This window comes from Sparus aurata, chromosome 4 (assembly GCF_900880675.1).
Source record: "Sparus aurata chromosome 4, fSpaAur1.1, whole genome shotgun sequence".
NCBI lineage: Eukaryota > Metazoa > Chordata > Actinopteri > Spariformes > Sparidae > Sparus > Sparus aurata.
Window position 1 is genome coordinate 16,214,002 of NC_044190.1, and position 20,509 is coordinate 16,234,510.

A 20,509-nucleotide genomic window follows, 5' to 3' on the forward strand; every position below is an offset into this window, starting at 1 on the left:
GCTATCAGATTAGAAACTGTTATCTCCACCCTAATACACCCCGTTGACACCACAAACCACCACCACCACAAAATAAGCCTTTATGCAGATGATGTTTTATTATACTTACTGGACCCATTACCATCACTTAAGGGGGTACACACATAAGGATTTTATAAATCTTAAGAGATTTTTTATCTGTAGAGCCCCCACACATGAAGATTAAAAAATCAGCTTTGATCATACTGTGTGTGGTGTGCTCCGATATTCTCAGCACAGGACACCACACACATAAAGATTATCTGTCTCACGGCCGATCTAGAATCTAGTCCTCCAAGCCAGAAATATCACGTGATCTACAGTAACCAATCCTTCATAAACGGAAAAGAGCATAGACTGTATATAAAAAAAGAGTAAATAAAGGTTTTAATACATGAAAGACATGGAAGACATAGAAGAGGGAATGATGGTGGTCCTCGGAGTACTGTCCGAAAAATCCGTAAAAAAGAAGAAGAAGAGAGTGAAAAAATCCTGGAGACAGCAGGAACAAGGACTTTATAGTCTACTGAGCGAGCTAGAGGTGAGTAGATTTATAGTTTATTTTTCCCATAGGAAAAGTTAGATCTCACCGCTGTTTTTATTTACGTCCGCTTCCGTGTTCTTCAGTCAGCTGGTTGGCTACGTTGCGTTTCACGTCACATTTCACGGAGTAGTGACTCAGGAGTCGTCGGCTTTCCACACACACATGAAGATTTTTCGTCGTAAATATTGAACAAGTTTAACATTTACGATTGTCGGCCGCGACCCGTTTCTGAGCAAATTATCGGGACAAATTGACTCTAAACACACCACAGACCACAGGATAATCTTATAAGACAGAAGATAATCTTCCGTGGTCAGGAAGGGGTAAAATCGGAGCAAAATCAGCCCGATTATCGTTATGTGTGTACCCCCCTTAACAGAAACCTTTAATCTTATTAACATATTTTCAAAAATCTCCAACTACACAATAAACTGGAACAAATCCACCATACTACTACTCTCAGAAGATGCTTGGGATTCTGCAGGACAAAACTTCTCACTTCCTCTTCACACTGGGAATATTAGATATTTAGGCATTGACATTTCCCCCAGGCTGTCAGAGTTGTTTCATCTCAACTACAATCCATTATTAAAAACAATAGAAGATGATCTCCAGTGCTGGATGAATCTATCACTATCTCTATTAGGACGAATAGCCACGGTCAAAATGATACTCCCCCACATCAATTACTTTTTATCAATGCTGCCATCATACTGAAAGACAATTGGTTCAAATCTATCAACGCTATCACTACTCATTTTTACTGGAAAAACCAACCACGATACCTCATGGTCAGACCTAGAACAGTACTATTGCCAAAACATAGCACTCTCAGACCTACCTTTCCTAAACACAACCATCATACGACATCCCTGCTTCAAAAACACAGTAATCTCCACAACTCTGACAGCCTGGTGGAAAGTCATCAAGATCAAATCCACTCCAGCACCATGTAAATACACACCAATGTGGCACAACCCTGACTTTCAACTCCTCAACAATCCTCTTCACTATCACACATGGGCACAAAAACGTACACATGTCCACCATCTGTTTAACAATAATCAGTTTATAGTTTAAGGACCTCATGCAGAACCATGGGATTGATAGACATCAATTTTGAAACTGATCACAACTCAAATCCATACTCAAATAAAAAATTAACATAAATGACAACCGACTTGAACCCTCTGAAATAATTAACATAATTCTATTAAGAAATTTAAATAAACTAACCTCCAAACTCTACAAACTAATATTAGCCTCAAAAGAGTCAATAACACTCCCAATAGCCCACTGGAACGCCAATTTGAACATCTCTCCCTCACAGTTGTCAGGCCTGGGCTAGAAAGAGGACTCAGATGCAGAGCAGTAGAAATTCACAGACTTTTATTCTGAAAATCCAAAGCTTCAGGATAGAGTGACAAATAAACAAGCTATGAAACAATGATAACCTGACAACCTACTAACTAAATAAAGAACCAAAACTCACAAAATAAAACCACACCAATGGTGGGAACTCCACAAAACCTGAGAAAACAAAATCACTCTCTGAGAGGAAAATAAAAGACTGCAATAAACTACACCTTGAGACTAGACTAGAAAAGGTACAACAGAAATTCACTCAACGAGGAAGGCAAGGCTATAAAACAAACTACACTGACAGACTAAGCTGTAAAAATTTAACAAATGAAAATCACTCCTCAGAGCAAAAGCCTATAAACATAAACTGTGAATCTGTGCTGCGCTGAAAAAAAGTTAACAAACAAAAATTCACTCTTCTCGAGGCAAAGGATAAACAGAGCAAAAAGACAACAATTAATTCAATACTTAGACTAGACTTGGAGCTATGACGAAGGGCTGGGGTGCACAACGGAACGAGACACTTTGGCATAAGACAAAGGGAGACGCGGACTATAAGACACATGAGGGTGATGGGAAACAGGTGGAAACATTCAGGGATCAGGGATGATGTCAGACCGGTGACACATGAGGAAGGGCAAGTGACCTGAAACGAGAGGAGAGTTAGACTATCAAAATAAAACAGGAAGTTCACAAGACAAAAACCCAAGACAAGACAAAACCTCACCGCTGTGTGTCAACAGTGGTGTGCACAAGGCGGTCGCCTTTTAAAAAAACCCCACTCCTCAGCGGGCAGACCCCCTCCCAAGGGTCTGGGAGTTGCCCAGACCAGGAAGTGGCACAGGAGGTCAGATTTGCAATGGGCCAGCAGCTACCTTCGGGTTTGGCTGCATAACTCTATGTTGTTTTCTGTTGTTATCTGTGCTGTATGTCCACTGTATATATTTGTAGTCCACATGATGTGATGTATTTGTTCCTTTTGTCACCCTGTGTGTCACATAATTTCACCAAAAAAAAAAAAAAAAAGAAGAAGTGAGGGGGACAAATTGTTCAGCGGTCTATTGAGTGATTTATCATCCTCTCACATTCAATTGCACCTCTCCTTAGTAGTGGCTAAAGAACCACATAACCACATACAGCACAGCACCAGGGGATCGACTTAAGTTCTTTAAAATGATATACTATCAAAATCTAAAGTCAAAATCTAAAATCTAAAGCTACAAAATTCTGGTTGAGTCTACACGGAATGACGCTTGTGCATCTACAGGGTAAGTAGCCAGATAATTAAGTGCCAAATGACAACAATGAACACGAAAAGTTATGTAAAACACAATTTTTTCGTATTTTTTCTCAGCTATATTCTCTTCTTACCTGTAACACTGCATGATCATCCTTACTGGCCTCTGGTCCACTGTCTCCTCTCTCACCCTGCTCTTTCTATTGTGGCAATAAAGATGAAAAAATATGTGGAAAGCAACATTTTAAAATAGAATTAAGAAAACAGTAGTAGTAACGAAATTGTTGTAGAATTTAACCTCAAAATCCCTTTTATACTATCGATATTTTCTCTCAGCCAGTTATAACAGAGACATTCTAAGGACTTTGGTTATAATTTCTCCTCACCTGTTGTGAAGACCCTCCATGTTCTTCTTGCTGCTACTGGCCTCTGGTCCACTTTCTCCTCCCTAACCCTGCTCTTTCTATTGTATAAAGATAAAAATTAAAATATGTGCAAAACAATAGTAAGCACAAGTTCTGTGCAGAAATTAAGGATGAGTGGGTTTATTCCTAGGTGGTAGAATAGACAAAAATTGCAGTCAAGTAAGAGTATTGTTACTTTAGAACAATATTACCGGTACTTACGTAGAAGTAAAAAGTAGTCATCCAAATAATTACTTGAGTAAGAGTAAAAAAGTATTTGGTGAAAAAACTACTCAAGTACAGAGTAACTTATGATTTATTCATCAAATAAGAACATTAATGTAAGCATTCAATCAAAATAATAATCAGCAAATTCATGTATTTAAAACTTGAACTACCACAAAAATAAATTAAATCTTGACAAAAATAAAACAGTCAAAGGAACACAAATACATTTATATAAGTATATAAGGAGTAAATGTAACTAGTTACTACCACCTCTGCAAATAGCAAGCGATTTAACATAGGTAACAGTTAACAATTGTTAACTAGCTTAACTTGATATTTGTCATCATTTAGTAGCTAAACATTATCTACATCAGCATTAACTTACACGGTTTGTTTGGAAAAAACTGAGTTTTTTGCCTCTTGGCTGGTTTGCTGATCATGGTTAAAACAGATCTGAATCGACTAATCGAATTAATTTGAGTATTTTTTAACGAAATTCCTGAGAACAAGTCCAATGCAGAGATCGTGCATGTGACAGACATACAGCTTGTCATTGGTCGTTCCAACAGGAAACAGTTCCATGTGTCCAATAACCTTCAACCATCGTGCCGTGGTCCGAGCCAATCAGCGATCGGCTTTCCAGAGCATGTTTAAAATCAGAGGACATCTTAACGAGTCGGGCGGTCAGTGGCTCCGACAAACAAGAAACACAACTAAAATGTTACGCATCCCTGCTTCTGGTAACTTTGTGAAAGCTGCTATTAGTTAACACTGTTAACTTAACAGTGTGATATTTCTGAGAAACTGAAACGAGCGGTAGTTAGTAGCATAGCTAAGCAGCCAACAGTTAGCTGAGCTAACTAGCTAGCTAATGTTGGCCTTATGCTTTATACCATTTATTTTAAACGTTCAAGAAAAACGATGTATATTACGGGAGGCCAACCATCCTACTTTCTTCCAATGTCATACGGGTCAGTTTCTTAAGATTAAGCTTGAGTAATTTACGATGAGTTGGGTAACTGAGACTGACCATGTTGTGTGCTGTTAGCTAAGGCTAACCTGCTCGTTGTGTATGTTTTATCGTTGTACGCAGGCGTTGTTGCATTACTTGACAATAAATCCGGATGAAGCTACTCGTCGATCAAGGATGTAAACCCACCCCACAGGTACGTTAGTGCCTCCGACTCAACCGAACAGTTGGTATAGCCGTGAAATAGGAGGGTTATTGGGTGTGAGAGTGATGAGTTGCACTAATCAGTTGGGGTGTCTGTTGCAGTGGCATCGACACTCCAATCCGATCCAACCTGAGGACATACAGTGTGCACAGGGGCCATCTGACTCACCCCATAACCCTTTTGTACGAACATGGGCTGTATGTGCAGGCCATAGCATGAGATGCGTTCAAATTTGAGATTCAAGTGCTTTAGTTTTCCGACAATGTAATGTTTTCAACAGTTATCAATCTTAGCACCTGCCTCTTTTGTACACACAAGCTTACTTAAGGGCCTCACTCCCTGAAAGCAGAATGGGTCTGGAGTGAAAAGAACAAAATATGGCTCACTAAATTGAGTCTGTGTAAATTAAATTCAGAGTTTGAACAACTAGGAGTTACAACGTAGTAAGTCTGGGGTAATTGGAAGGGGAGTCTGCGCGTTTTCATAAAAATATATTCTATATTTTATATTATTTGGCACCAGTGTATAATTGTACCGCAAACAATACGATACAATGCTGTATTCATATTTTTGTCCCCTTCCCATAAGAATACAAGCATAGCATTTCAGATCAGAAAACTAATCTTGTGGTAAATTTCTATTTTTCTTTGTTTCACTTGTTAAACAGATCTATGTGAAATCATATCACAACATGATTCCATTGGAAACAGTAATTTAGAATTTTCAAAAACTGGCAAATTTTTTATTAATATTTGCTACTTTGTCTTTTCACTCTATAGACCCTGGCTTCTGTAAGTTGGATGAGTTGTTGATTCTCAAGCTCCTGTCCTGGAGGTCAGCTGCATCCTTCAAGGTCTGTTTCTAGATGTGCCTATTTAGAACCTACGTGGGAGTTGTTTTCTCTCCTTTTAGAAAATGTATTTCATACTTTGTAATGAGTCAGCCACAGCTCTTTTGATGAGTGTCCATGAATTGCTTATGCTTTCCATTTAACATCCACTACAAACAAGTAATTAAAAAAATCACAGTGTACCTCAATCCATTTTATTTGCCAAAGCGCACGTGTATCGCCACACTAAAAAAAATACCTCCAAGACAGAAAATGGCAATGAAACAGTCATCCAAGTTGGAATTTCCCCTTTTTTTGATCAAAGCAGTTCAGGGGCTGGTTCAGAACCAGTGCCAACTCCTGGACCAGTTGTCCTGGCCAAGAGTCAGTTCTTAGGCTGTCGAAGTGTAAAGAACTGGCTCCTGGCCAGGGAAACTGGTTCCAGAGCACTGGTTCCAAACAAAAAAAGGCTTTGTTCATTAGGTTGGAGTGAGGTTATCGTGACACAGCCGCAACTAAAACCACTGACTGCCATTTTTCAAAACCAGAGGTAGTGTAGTGTAGTGTGTTCTGTCATATCCATGGGAGAATAAACAAGAGTTTAACTATGTTCACTTATCGAAGCAGCACCACTGACTACGGTGGCTCTTGTGCACATTGAAAGGCTAACCGGTTCGCGTTGGCCGAAAAGGGGTAAAAGAGATCCACAGTGCCCGACTTCACTGTCATAAATCTACATGACATCACAACAGCACACACGGTGAACAATGAATGTTGCCTACTTTTCACATTTTATGAATGTAACAACTCTATTTTTCATTTCCACTTTGTTGATTTGTGCTTGGTGGAAGTCTTTGCGAGCATTCAGTATGAGCCTACTCCTGTATCATTTTTAATTGTGGTGATCTGTTAAATCAGCTGCTGTACTCACTTGTGAAGTTCAGAGACCTGCCATACAAACATCTGTTTGCTTTGGGTGTCTATGATTTCTCGAGGAGTTGCAATGGCGTGCGTTTTATGCTTTATTTATCTGTTATGTACCAAGCCAAAAAATGAATACTAACATATCACCATCTGAAACAAAATCCATCCAGCTCCACATATACAACAGTCAGTGGCAAAGATCAATAATGACTTTGTGGTGTTTGTTTCTTCACAAAAGAGCAGTTGCTTTTAGTTCATTGCTGTAGTTTGCAGGGTTTTCAGTTCTAAAATTGTAGTGAAAACAAACTGCAATTTGCTGACATGAATACACAGATTAAATGCCTTCATTATCCAAAACAAAGTCCCAGTAAACCTTTTTTATAGCGAATTTTAGAGAGCCACCGGGGTGTGACAGTGATGAGTTGCACTATTAGTCAGCCTGCTGATTGCAGTCGCACAGCGGACCTGTCCCGACAACCTGTGGTGACACCCATTGTGCACAGGGGCCATCTGAGTTACCGCACGCCTCTCAGCGAAACGATGGCTTGCTGCCTAAATGTTCTTCCGTCATTTCCTGACTTATAATTATGCTTTTTTGTGCTGCTCTTTCTTTCCCAATCTGAGGATAGGAGACTTCAAGGATGTGGTTAGGCAGAATGTTCCAGTTATTGAGAATACAATGAACGGACTGTATCCTGCCAGTGAACATTTCCCCTTCATAATGGGTGGAAGAACACCTAGCTGAGAACTGGTGAGGACACACAACCCAATTCAGTCAACTTGTGTTTTGTTTTTCCCCCCCCCTTCCCAATGTGTCATCTTTAGCGGATTATCTTAATTAAAAAGTCACAGCTGGAGGCTGTAAACTCTTATCACTGCCTACATTTTGAAGACTTCCCCACTAATTTCTGGTGCTTGTGAAGTTATGCAGCTTTAATATTTCACAGTTGTGCACCAGTTTTTGTTTTGTCTTATAAATTAAGTAGTAATTTATTAGCTCCTTGATGGCTATAAAGTAGTTTGTCAGAGTTGGTGCCCTGGTCTGGAACATGCTAATGCTTTGAGCCAACAGATTGTAGCATTTGTTGGCTGTGTTATGTGACTGAGACATTCAGCACCAAATGGCTTTCACTCAGAACAATCATTTTTTTTATGTGCTTGATGGTAGAAATGCTTCATCGCCTCTGCCAAGCACATTAGTTTCCTCTTTAGTAATAATAACTTGTTTCATTTCTATTCATCCATCAGCTACCATAAGCAGGCAGTTGCTTTGTTGGTCACTAATGACCCAGTTAAAATTTAGGCCAGTTGTGATCAGTGGCCTACTATAAAGTTGGATTCTTGCTGTGTTTTTTTTTTTTTTTGTTTTTTTTTTAGTAAAACAAACTGCCCAGGATGGCAGTTTTCTGTTTGTCCTGATTACTTCCTTAACTAAATAATTGTTTCTGCTTTTAAATTTCTCTTGTCCTCTTTCTGTCTTCTCTCTCCTCTCTGTCCCTGCAGGCAGCCACATGGCCAGAAAACTATAGCGGCAGCAGCAGAAGTTGAGTCTGGACCTCCACCTGCTGCATGCATGGCCTGTCTTTGATCCACGAGCTGCTGCAGTACAACCTCAGTTGACCTTACCCAATGCTGGAAAAGGCGGTTTTGGTATGCATGCTTGCACTAAAGTATTTTATAACGTCCTGAAACTTCATTTAAATGTTCATTTCAAAGGGAAATTTCACCCCAAATTAGAGAAGTCTTTTTTTTCTTTAAGAGGACAACACTAGATGGCATTTGGCTTGTATTGCTCAAAGCAGCAAAAAAAGATGATTGATCAATCTGGATGGATAAATAATAGGGAAAATAGGCATTTTTGATGTAAGTATAGTCTTTAACTATACTTGTTGTAGTTGGAACTGAACATTGCGTTATTGGGTTTAGAATTTGTAAAGGGTGAGTAAGATAAAACATGATTTTGAGCTCCTCTCTGTTATACACTCTAAAGTGGCTTGTTGATCTCTTGGAAGCATCTGCAGGGCAGGATGAATTTGCTCATCATGAAAAGATGAAGAAAAGGAAGACTGAGAGAATTTATATTGGTGTGTCCAGCTTAAAGTCATGATTACCAGAAAATTGGAACAGGTGGTCCCAGTGTGCAAATTGAAAGGTTCCGAGAGTTCTGCAGGTTTCCTCTGATTTTTAAAAGCAATGACACTGGAAAGACTACATGTGATGTCAAAATAGCCATGAGAGACTTTTTCTTTCATCTGCCTCAGTGGTGACTTATTCTCTCTTGTAGGCTGACTGCTTCCTTCTGCCCATCATTGTGACCTGAATTTTCCTCTGTTAAGCTACAACACCAGCGTGCAGCTTCTTTAAACAGGTGAGGGCATATTTGTATTTGAGTCAGTTAAATTTGGTGTCCCTTTTTCACACATCTAAAAATACAAATCGGCTATTGAGGTGTAAATGTTTGGGGGGGGGGGAGAGTTTAAACTGAGCAATATTGAGATTTTATTGTTTCCCTATTTCTGCTGGTGTAGAGGATGTATACAAAGTGTATATATTGAAGCCAAAACTCTGAGAAGAATCGACACAGAGACGGGGTTGCAAAAAGTGGGTTCTGTTTATTCCTGGACTGACCAAGCATTTATACCTCAGCTGTTTACACACTTGCCTAGTGATGATCTGGACCACCATCAAAATGTCATGATGATCTTTGCCTCATTGTTCCGTATCTTTCCCAATAATCATGTAACTTCCAATAATCATTCCAAAGCTTGTGTGAGTGTTTACTTGTGCGTGTATGAGGTTTCCTGTTTTCACTGTTTTGGAAAGTCCTGGCATCTCTGGGCGGTTGTGTGTGTGTGTGTGTGTGTGTGTGTGTGTGTGTGTGTGTGTGTGTGTGTGTGTGTGTGTGTGTGTGTGTGTGTGTGTGTGCTCATTAAGTATGATATCAGTATTTTTCAATACCTGTTTATCTCAGACCCCATAACAGAATAACACATTCATATTCAAAGGTCAACACCGGTCACTTAGTCAGGCCAGGTTTCTCAATATCTACTCAATCTTGTCTGTGTGTTAATCTGAAGAAAGACAGACCTCTTTTTCTGTGTTTTTGCCGCGCAGGTTGACAAGATTTCGGATCACTCATGTCCATCAGGAAGACCATTGTCTACACTGGGAAGCTCTAGCTGTGTTGTGGTTTTATTGCTAGTGGGCAGCATAGGGAGATTTCCAGTTTTGCTGCATTTTATCCTCAAATAAATTTTAGATTCATCGACATCACATCAAAAAACACCGTCCATGCACATTATATGAAATATACTGTAACTCTATTATGTATATTTACATGGCATCAAACTGTTCAGTAATCCTGTGAATTGGAGCAATCATGTACATCACAGTAATGGCTTTTACTGAGTAATAGCTTGACTGTGTCTGGATTTCTCTGCAGGGATTACAGTTTCTGTTATTGCCTTGCATCATCAGAGGCCACAGCTCATCTTAAATATCTGCATGTTCTCTGTGTTGTACCATTTCTTTCCAGCTAGCGGTGGGTTTGATGATGTCAATATTGTGGCCTGGGCAGTATGACATTAATACATGTATGTCATTGTAGTGTTATACGTAATTTAATAATGAAAGTAACCAAACGCTGTAAAAAGCTATGGCTGTGCCGAATGTTGGAGCCAAGATAGATTTTTGGGTTATTGTGATTATATTAATGTTTTGACTATAGTGAAAATGTGGTTTTCGAAACACTGAGCGATTAAAGATGGATTAAAGCACAATATGTTACAAAAAAAGATTACATGTTCTTACTTTAATAAATGTTAAGACTTTTCAACTGAGTTTTTCTTGCCCTGCTGGTTCTGGGAATTACACTGGCAAAACAAACTCACTTTCCTACAGGCCTCCGATGCTCCAAATCAAGTGACAGTGAATACTTGAACCAACCATGTCTTGCGTGTAGCTACATCAGGCAGAAACAACTGATGTGGCCACCTCTCGAATATAATCTTACAAATGACGCAATACTTAAATGAAGTCTTGCTGGTTGCCTACAACTTGATGTAGCTACACTTTGCAAATGTACCTAATGTCTATTGGTATGATTTAAAAAAAAAAAAAAAACATAAACGTGTGCATTGGTCATTTTTTTATTTCACCAAATGCATTTTAAGACTCCAGCCATTTGTTTTAAATTTGTTTTTTTGCTATGGAAGAAGCGCATCTTAAAATTTTGATTTTGTGGAATTGCATAATATGTTTGTGATGGGGCTTTTGATCTGTGATCATGGTGTCTTGCAGTAAAATATTTGGATCAGAGGCTTACAAAAAGAAAATTGGCAAAAACAAAAGTATTGGGCAAATTTAAGAGCAATGGCAAACATGTTTTAGCTTTGTATGTGCTAAGGTAACCTCATTTAGATTATTCTGGAGCTCTGCAGCACAGAAGCTCAAAGCAGTTCCAACAATTTTGGACCAAATGTTGTGAACAATCAGCAGACCAGGACCTAAAGGGAACAGACTAATGAAAGTAGTAGGCTGTTTTTTTGAGGCATAGCACTGTGGTTATTGTGGAGGAACCGCTACCTCCCAAACCAATGAAATGAGCATCTGCAGTGTTTGAAATGATAACCTGCTGCTGCGTTCGACTGCCCACATCTGTTGTACAGTATGACTGTAACCACCAGGTGGCAGTTGAACATCAGCACTTTCTCCAGTTCCAAACTGTTGGCAGTTTGAGATGGATGCATGTGGCCTGGTGCTCTCTCAATCACAGGTGTGAAGCACATTTCACCAGATTCACCCTGTTACAGAAACACACGAGCACCTCAAGGCTCCACAAAAAACACTGATGGCTCCTGCAGGGGAAAATCTTGTTGGGTACAGCTACAGCTGTGATGAGAAACTTCAGCTTGCAGGCATATTGACACAGAAATCAATGAATAAAAAAATCTGAATTTGAAATATTCTCAGAGATACTGCGGCCAAAGCTTGTGTGCTAAAAATCAAATGCCAACATTTCCCTATGAATATCTTGTGGTACTCGATATAAGAAATATGGCAAAATAACATACATAAAACATAAAATACAACAAATATTCTGTGCTATTCAATAGCGTAGTGAACTAAGATCATTTGAGTTATGCTAAAATTTAACACACCTTTTGAGTTTGAGGACTTGGGACATGCCAGCCATTGAAACACACGAGCACAGCAGTTGAGGTGGTGTGGACTACATTGTCCTCGTCAATCGTGCTGCCTGTTTGATCATAACTTGAGTGATCCTGAGCTAGCTCAGGGTTTTTCCCACATGTCTTTCCTTTGCACCTTGTTAATTGGCTCCTCTCAATCAGAACTCTCAGTGGTAGTTTAGTACACAGTGTGCTGAAGATCAAGCTCGGACTTCAGAGTGTGAATATTTCAATATGTAACAGCTTGGAGACATTTGACCTCAAAGGTCTGAGCGCTTTGTTAGAGCTCACCTGTTCTGATCTGTGTGCTTACTTTTGCCCCAAAAACATGATTAAACAAGATTAAAACCTGTTGGGGAAAAAACAATTCAAATGCCTCCAGTTCGGCGTTATAAATATTTTATTCGTCAGTATTTTTAATCTTAATAATTGCAAGCAACACTGATGAAACATTTTTCACGCGCAACTCCACCACATTCTGCAAAGATCATTTTTATTAATGTGAAAGTCACTCAGTGAAGGGCACTCCGTGACTTCATTTGATGTAGAACAAGAGACAAATCAATTATTCGTCTCGTTAATTGTGAACTGACATCGGATTTCTTTTCAGAGCGACAGCTCAAAGGTTGCATAGTCTCGTTTATGGCAGAGCGCTGTCATTAACTTTAGAGATCTCTGAGCACCACCACAGTCATTTTTTCAGCACTCGATTTTCAGCCAACGTCAATCCAATCGTCGTTTCTCACCCAAACCCGTCAACATCAGCCGGACTGTCTGTCAGGCTGTGTCACAGAGTGGCGCACTGCCCTCCTTCTGGGCACTTTTTTATGTCAGATTGTACCAGACTACAGTTTGACACCAGCGCTAGAGCAACCGGAGAGCAGCAGGCTGTACAGAGCGTGTGCGCTGACAGCAGGAGGAGGTGATGTCAGCCATTGCGAAATGTTTTGTTCAACCATGTTTTCAGTCTTGTGATGTCTGAGTGAAATTTGGGCTGTGATATGATGTGATGTATGATCTGCTCACTGAGGTGTTATCTTTCAGTTCTGCTCTGGCAGTCTGAGGATAGCCGTCCGCCTGTGTTCCATCCTTCTGCTCTTTCTCCTTTTTTTTCTTCTTCTTCTTCCGCTGCAGTTGAGACAGCTGCTCTCATTCACGTTGCAGTGTTTGATTGTCAGGGATCATCAAACTTATCTTCAATTCTGCCTCGTTTTTGTTTTCAAATCTTTGCAAAACAAATGCACTGTTGCATAATTTATTGTTTCTGGAAATCATTAAGAATTGCAGTACAGTGTTGGAAAAAATACTGATGGCTGAAACTAGTTATCATTTTCCTTTTCAATGAATCTGTTCTTTTTTGAATCATTAATTGATAAATCGCTCAGTATATAAAAACAGAAAGCTATTAAAATTCCAAACATTTTCCTAGGTATTCACAATACACTTTGAAGAATGGACGGAATGAAGAAAAGAATCTTCAAACTTAAGATAAATGTAGTGTGTTTAAAAAAAGGACAATATGTCCCTCTGACAAAAGGTTTTCAGTTCATACCTGGATAGATAGATTAAGGTATTCATCCCGGTTTATTGTAAATGGTAGTTTAAACTAAATATAAGCCTGTAGAGACCTATTAAATCTGAAATAATTACACATTTCTGGCCAATATGGACTGCTATAGCTGAATTTACAAGGTCATTTATCCTTCATTATAAAACACAGGATCGTATCACACAATGGAAGTTCATAAACTCCATGCTACAAGAATTCCAGGAAATATATTGGCCAATAATATTGGTCGGCAACTTTTAAATTAAAAGTTTGACATCTGGGAAACGCTGTCCATCCACTTTGAGTGTGAGCATCACGCATCAACGTAAACACAGAGTCCACCTCTCCTCGTCGCGCTGTAGTCCTGCGCTGCTTCGGCCAGGAACGCGGTCCACCTTTCGAGTGCAACAGATTGACCCAAGATGTTGTGGTGGAGACAGGTCTCTGACAAAACTGTGGGCACATTCTGATTTCCCTTTGCTTTACCATCCCATTTGTCCCCTCCCTATTCCTGTGGCTGAACATTAGCCAGGAGCAGTCTTAAGCGATGCTCGATAAGCATGGTTCTTATCCTAAATCTCTTCCTCCGTGGGGCCGCGGGGCCGTGACGCCCTCAAAGTCTGCTGCCCTTAATCCAAAACGCCCATTTTCTTCCCCAGTGCTGATGACAGTATTTCTGCCACAGGCAATTAAAAAAAAAATCAAAAACGCCCGTCACGTTGAATTGAATTTGAACGTAACACATGACATTCATACATTTACTCCTTGAGTGAAATCTTTGAAATAAGCAGAAGAATCTCACAGTTCAGTAGCTAAGAACCCCCTGTGCTTTTTCACACTGTATTTTTCAAATTGCCTGTTGGCAGAGTCACTCATCCCTCTGAATATGTGCATTTAATGTCACTGTGGACAGACATTTAACAAGTAGAACATTTGTAGTTGCTTTCACACATGCCCACGAGGGATTTAAAATAGGGCTTTTTTTTTCCTGCTGTCTCGTCTAATTCCCCTACAGACAACTGTGACTCAGGGCTGTGATTGACAGGAGTGCAGAGAGTGATCATAGAGGAACGATCGACTAGACTTTGTGACCAGAGGCAGCTCTTGTTTTGCTTTTAACTGGTGTCACCGACGAGTCGAGGAACATCCTGAGTGCTTGGGGGTTAGGGTTAGGGTTAAAATGTGTCCAGCACCTGAGAGCAAGAGTGACGATGAGATGGGGGAATCTCTTCAAAAGATAAACATGTCTGCAGCCTGAGGAAGCTGTCGAGCGAGTGTGCAGGTCCAGAGGGTACTGCACCCTTTCACGCCGCTCTGAACACACTCGTACAGGTTGCTGTGCAGATGCGAGCTGGCGATCAAAGGAAGGTTTCATATTACTAGCCAAAATAGCTTTTTCTGCTAACCAGGTCATGTTGATTTGTTCGGCTCTTGAAAATGACCTATCAGGGATGAAATCCCTCAGGGAGCAGCATACATGAATATGTAAACATACTGGCCGCACATTTCACCGACACGTTAACGGGGAAAGGCAGCTCGGTGTCAGTGAATCATAGTACAATCATGAAACCCTGTTCATTGAAGAGCTACAAGAAACATACTTGGTCCTGGTTGTGTTCTAAGGCAGAAACTGTGTTTGTGTAGATCTCTTCACACAGTAGACCACAGACCGTCACCTGAGAAAAACAACCATTTTTGCCATAAACCAGCAAAGATGACTCACACGCCTGCAAACTAAATCCATAACAGAATGCTGCCAGTTTGCCAATTTACCTCGCAACAAAGTCCGTCGTGAACAATGATCTAACAGAAATTCACAGTGTCCGATCCAAGGAGAGAAGATATCAGTCTCTGTCCATTCAGTCCCCACTTGACAAGCAGGCGTTGACTTAGCAGGCAAGCGAGTGTTCATGCAGTCACGCACAGAGCAGACAGAGCAGAAAGAGAAATACTTCCTCGTCAGGATTTTCAGGCGTACGGATACTGCTCTGTGGACTGTTGGTCTTGGCGGAGGTCTGTGCTCTCGGAGTGCTTTGATAGTTTGATAGAACAATATGCTCAGAATTCAATTTACAGCAGAATGTTATTGCATAAGCCATAAGCCTTTGTGTAAAATGGTGGCCTTAGATAAGTTGCAATTTCAAGCTTTTCATTGCAGCTGAAAGCGTCTCCCTATAGTTTCACTCTGTATCAGTTGTGATACCTCTTTGGATGTGCAAATACCTGGGAGCCTCCTTCAAGAGTGCCTGTCCACCAACGTTTCTCTATATACCTAAATGTAACCTTCTAACAAAATACAGACATGAACAGGCTGAAATTCTAGTGCACCTGAGGGTTCCTCACTGTTTCACAAAATATTCCTGCGTGCCACATTCAGATCTGCACTGGAACAATGACTGGCACCAAAAAGGTAGCAAGTACAAAGAAATTCAGTGATGAATTTATTCGAAAAGGTGTTTTGTTGTTTTCTTCTCCTCTCTCATTGAAAAGCAGAGGGGCTTCTTATGTAGAGAGATATATTTACAGGTTAAGACCGGAGGATTCTCTGACTGCTGTTTATCTGAATATGAGTCATCGTAAGGTTAAGTGGAAAAGCTGTTAATGGGGGAAATCTGTTTATAATAATTAGGAACAGCTTTTGCCTTTCGGCTAACGTTCTGTTTGACTTATAAAAGCAGCATACAGAGCATTTCTATTTAGCGTCGTGCCAGTGTAGGTGTTCAAAACACCACAAGGGAGCACACAAATGAGTAGCGTGCTTTAGTTTATTTCACCCCCGGAAAATGCAACTGAAATAGGCTGGTGCTGAGGAGACTTTGTTCTGCAGTAATTCCGGTTCAAAGACACGCCATTTATTTGAATAAAGCTTATGTCTTTGGGCAAATCAAAGCGATGAGTGCATATTCTTATATAACAGAGAGGGCTTTCAGACATATTGCAACACCTCTCTGCTCTGAAATCATATCATGCTGGGTGCATTTCTATGGCGAGATCTGTCAAAGAATGTTTTCCCCCCTAAGATTTTCATATTTATGTGGAGCTCATGAATACATCATGACTTCTCTGTATCCTGTGCACCAGTGGAGGCAGACAGGTGATAGAGGAGGCAGGAGGGGTGACTACATGTTTGCTATTGAAATAGTGTCACGTTTTTCTACGTGAACGTGTGCACCGAAAACCTCCAGAAAGTGTACGGAGGACAGATGATTTTTCTCTCCGTGCAGAGCTCATAACCTTCATCTTCACTTTTTCACAGCCAGACCCACTTATCCGAGTCAGAACGGAGAGATGAACTTCTTTTCACAAGCCATCAGAAAGAGAGCAGGAACTTGTCAGATTAAATATGCAACAGGCTGCGTGTAGGAAACATACAGCTACCAAAATATTTCAGAGGAATTTCTAATCTGTTAAATTTTTTCTTTGGTATCTGCGTGTGTCTGCCAGTGAGCTCCAGCAGTGTGCCCACTTGACCTAGAATTTGAGGGTTTCTTTTGGGTGTGTGTAGGGAGATATCTGCACGTCAGATGACTTGCAGAGCCAAAGCACCGCTTTCAACAGGCAGGACGATGAGAGAGAAGAATTTAGAGGACCTAAGATTCTCACATCTGAGCATTTCTAGCAAATGAGAGGAGTGGTGGCCGGCTTGGATGACCTGGGAAATTGGAGCATGAGCTCTGGAGGCTAGTTCACTGGGGCAAATGTGGGTAGCTCAGGAGACCTGGGAACCCTTGGTTGCTTACATCCTCCACAAGATACTAAGAAGAAGCCACAACAACAGGCAGTATGGATTACAGTCGGTCACAGTCACAGCAGTCGACACCTGGGGATATTTCCAGCTGTTGTTGTGCCTACCAAAACCAGCTATTTTTCACATGAAGTCAGACCATCTCCATCCGTCATCATTGGTAAACAAAACAGGTATTTTTAAGAACAAACCACAATGTTTTTCTAGCACCTAATCACAATTTTTGTGTGCCTTAACTTAAACGGCGCATAAATACACCGTTGAGAGACGAGGGAAAGAAAAGATTCAGTGTAAACAAACACTAAAGTTAAATGTGAACTGCCCGACTCCAAACTGTCAACTTTACGACCGGATCTCTCAGGACAGATATCAATAAAATGTCTGACCAGGGGCAGAGGATAGTTCAGGGGCAGTGGGAAATCGGAGTGTTCCTAGCACACACACAGAAGCTGGCCAGCAGTGCCTGTTTGCAAAGCTTGGAATCGGAATAATAATCGACAGCAGATAAGTACGATTGATCTACAACGCAAATGGTTACTTTGCGCAGAGACTATACATAATTATACTTTTCACCTTCAAGTTATTTCAGTAGCTGATGAAGTCACAGTGGAACCGTTTCACCCAAAGTGATTTTTCATTGTTACGGGGAAAACCGACTGTGAGGCCACACGACTCAGTCAGATGATATTGTTATGCAGCTTGTCGAGTGGCTGACCTGTGATCCTCTGGCACATGTATCACTGATGTCAAGGAGAGCAGAAGAAGAAAGCAGCTAAATCGCTCAGTGTTGTCACCGGAGATTTGGATGCTGAATAGATGTGAGCTTCAGTCAGATCCGTGCTGACATTAACCTTCCCTGTTGTCCCCTCGACTCCTCAGAGGTCCGTCCATGATGGATGACCTCTCCTTCACACACACACACAGACACACAGACACAGCTCTCCCTGCCCATGCCCATTAAGAGCATATCCTTATAAACGGATTAGGAGGCCGGTAATGGAAACTCGGGGAACTTGGTCCCATAATCTCCTGCTTGATACCTTTTGCTTTGATCAATCTTTGTTTCTGTGCCTCGAAGGTAGTTGAGAAATGTCATTGGCCTGAGTTTGAGAGGTGAGAGTGTGTGAACGTGTATGGCTGGGGGTATTCAATGTCAGATGTCAGATTCATTTATCTAACTTGTTGGGTGCAGATTTATATTGTGCATTGGCTTTGGGTGTCGAGAGGAGCCATTAGTTATTATCTGTGAAGGGTGTTGCATCTATGATTTATTCGGCGCTGCGGCAGAGATTGTGCTGCTACATTATACCATCGTTATGGCTTCAAGCGTGACCCAAATTTCCTCTGCCCCTCTTTACTCACCCTATCCTCTCCTCCTTCTCTTCCTCCCCTTCTGCTGAGGTGTCTGAATCCAGATGGAGAGCAGACCATATGGTGTGACCACAGCTTATTATCAGCCTCAGCTGCACTGTGCCACCAGACCAGAGGGAGATGACAGGAGAAAAGAAGAGACGGAGGAAGAAAAGGAACTTCTGGAGAAAAAAAAGTGACTTTTATATAAAATGCACAGTTTATCTGCCAATATCATGGAGTTACATTTGATACTTTTAAAGAAAGCCAATAACACTACACTTTGACACATCAGACTGCTACGTTTCAATGCAGAGACTGACATTAATGGGCTATTACTAGGGTTTTTCAAAACAGCTGCTGTCAGTCAGCCCATATACATATATTTGTGCTATTTTGCTCCTCACCTGAAATAACATATTTTAAAGACCTAAGTACTCTCTAAAAGGCACCTTTAGGATGCATGATGGGTGACAAATTACAGGGAGAAAAATAAATGAAGTGGCTTAGTATGCAGTTGGGCCACCATGAGCCACCAGAACAGGCTCAGAGCTCTTGCCCAAGTCTAAATTCTACTGAAGCGTTGAACTCCATTCCTCCAAACTATATTCCCTCATTTTTGTTTATAATGTTAATTTACTAGGCAAAGCTTTCAATACTTAAGGCAGAACTGGCTTAAAAAGCACATTTGTGAACACTTTGCAGTCCCTGCCCCTATAGCCTTTTAAGGGATAAAACACATAATTAAACACTCTTAGACAACCACAGAGACAAGGAACAAAACAAACAGACAAACAATCACGGCAGATTGTCATTGAAGCAACAATGACAGTTATGTACAATGACTGAAAACAGTGATTAAGAACAACAAGAGGGGGAAATAGCTATGGCTACAAGACATATACTGTATACACTGTATTCATTGCATTTCCTTAAAATGAAACAAGGAAATAAGGGTTAGTAAGAATAATCTAATTGAGATCAAAATCACTTTTTAGAGGAGAGAGCTGAGTGCAGCAGATTGAAAGAAACCTACATGAGGGGCAAGTGAAGACATTTTTTCTTCTGATAAAAATTGTTTTGTTGGGCGCTGTTTAGCTCAGTTGGTAGAGCGCGCATCCCATGTGCCGAGGCTCTGCAGCAGACCTGGGTTTGACTCCCGGCCCGGGTCCCTTTGCTGCGTGTCACTCCCCCTCTCTCTCTCCCTGTTTCCTGTCATATCTTCAGCTGTACTATCAATAAAGCCATAAAAGGCCCAAAAAAAATTGTTTTATGTTTTTTTTTTTTTCTTTTTTAAACATTTGTGAAAACATTTAATATGTTTATAGAGACAAACTGTGATTTACATTTTTTTTGGTGAAAACGAGTAAAAAGAGTTTTGAGGAGAATTTTGTGTGAATGTGTAAAACCAGGTAAAAATGGTAAGTCAAAGGTGATCAACTTGACCAAGATCTGTTGACTGCTAAGGCAGTTTATCAATCTTTTACAGTCAAACCATTCAGTGAGTCCTGGAGCCATCTGCATTTGATACGTTTCTCCACTTTTCCATTCAGGTTTTTCCCTTTAATTTGTCTTAAATCAATCTCAGATGATCTCCCAGCATGAGAAACTGCAAACTGACATGGACTTAATGCAAAGCCTGATGCAAACTTTAGATATAGAATATATTAAGTAAAAGTCCACCCAGTCAGTAGAGCTGTTGGATTCAGCTGATTTATTTACAAGTGGCCATCTATGAGTAATAAAGGGAATTAAAGGTTATTCAAGAGAAAGCAGTTAATATAAGCTGCGTTTAATTAGTAGTCACATTTCCCCTCATTCAATGAATCTCAGCACTTGGTATTACATAACACCACCTGCAGAAAAGAAGCTTGTGTTTTATTGAATACAATAATTAAATCAGTTAAATGTTGACATCTATGCTAGTGAAAATGAAATGAAAATTTGCTATAAAA

At 40.4% G+C, this 20,509-nt stretch overlaps 2 long non-coding RNA genes and 2 other non-coding genes across 7 annotated transcripts; 3 read left to right on the forward strand and 1 right to left on the reverse strand.

Moving 5' to 3' along the window:
* Positions 1–1,958: 1,958 nt before the first annotated feature.
* On the reverse strand, positions 1,959–4,293 carry LOC115580893 (uncharacterized). The gene is made up of 4 exons (XR_003983953.1): positions 4,179–4,293; positions 3,548–3,624; positions 3,296–3,361; positions 1,959–2,570 (listed from the first exon to the last, which is right to left on the reverse strand). It is a non-coding gene; the product is annotated as an uncharacterized LOC115580893 (long non-coding RNA).
* Positions 4,294–4,406: 113 nt separating this feature from the next.
* LOC115580715 (uncharacterized) lies at positions 4,407–19,705 on the forward strand. 4 transcript variants are annotated; one of them, XR_003983905.1, is made up of 7 exons: positions 4,407–4,533; positions 4,887–4,959; positions 5,748–5,821; positions 7,351–7,472; positions 8,225–8,371; positions 9,006–9,089; positions 9,836–10,553. It is a non-coding gene; the product is annotated as an uncharacterized LOC115580715 (long non-coding RNA). The 4 variants fall into 4 exon arrangements; XR_003983906.1 differs by lacking the exon at positions 9,836–10,553 and adding an exon at positions 18,620–19,705 and having other exon boundaries at positions 4,423–4,764; XR_003983904.1 differs by having other exon boundaries at positions 4,424–4,764.
* LOC115580910 (small nucleolar RNA SNORD67) lies at positions 5,024–5,137 on the forward strand. The gene has a single exon (XR_003983957.1). It is a non-coding gene; the product is annotated as a small nucleolar RNA SNORD67 (small nucleolar RNA).
* On the forward strand, positions 7,129–7,241 carry LOC115580911 (small nucleolar RNA SNORD67). Its single transcript, XR_003983958.1, has one exon. It is a non-coding gene; the product is annotated as a small nucleolar RNA SNORD67 (small nucleolar RNA).
* Positions 19,706–20,509: the final 804 nt, after the last annotated feature.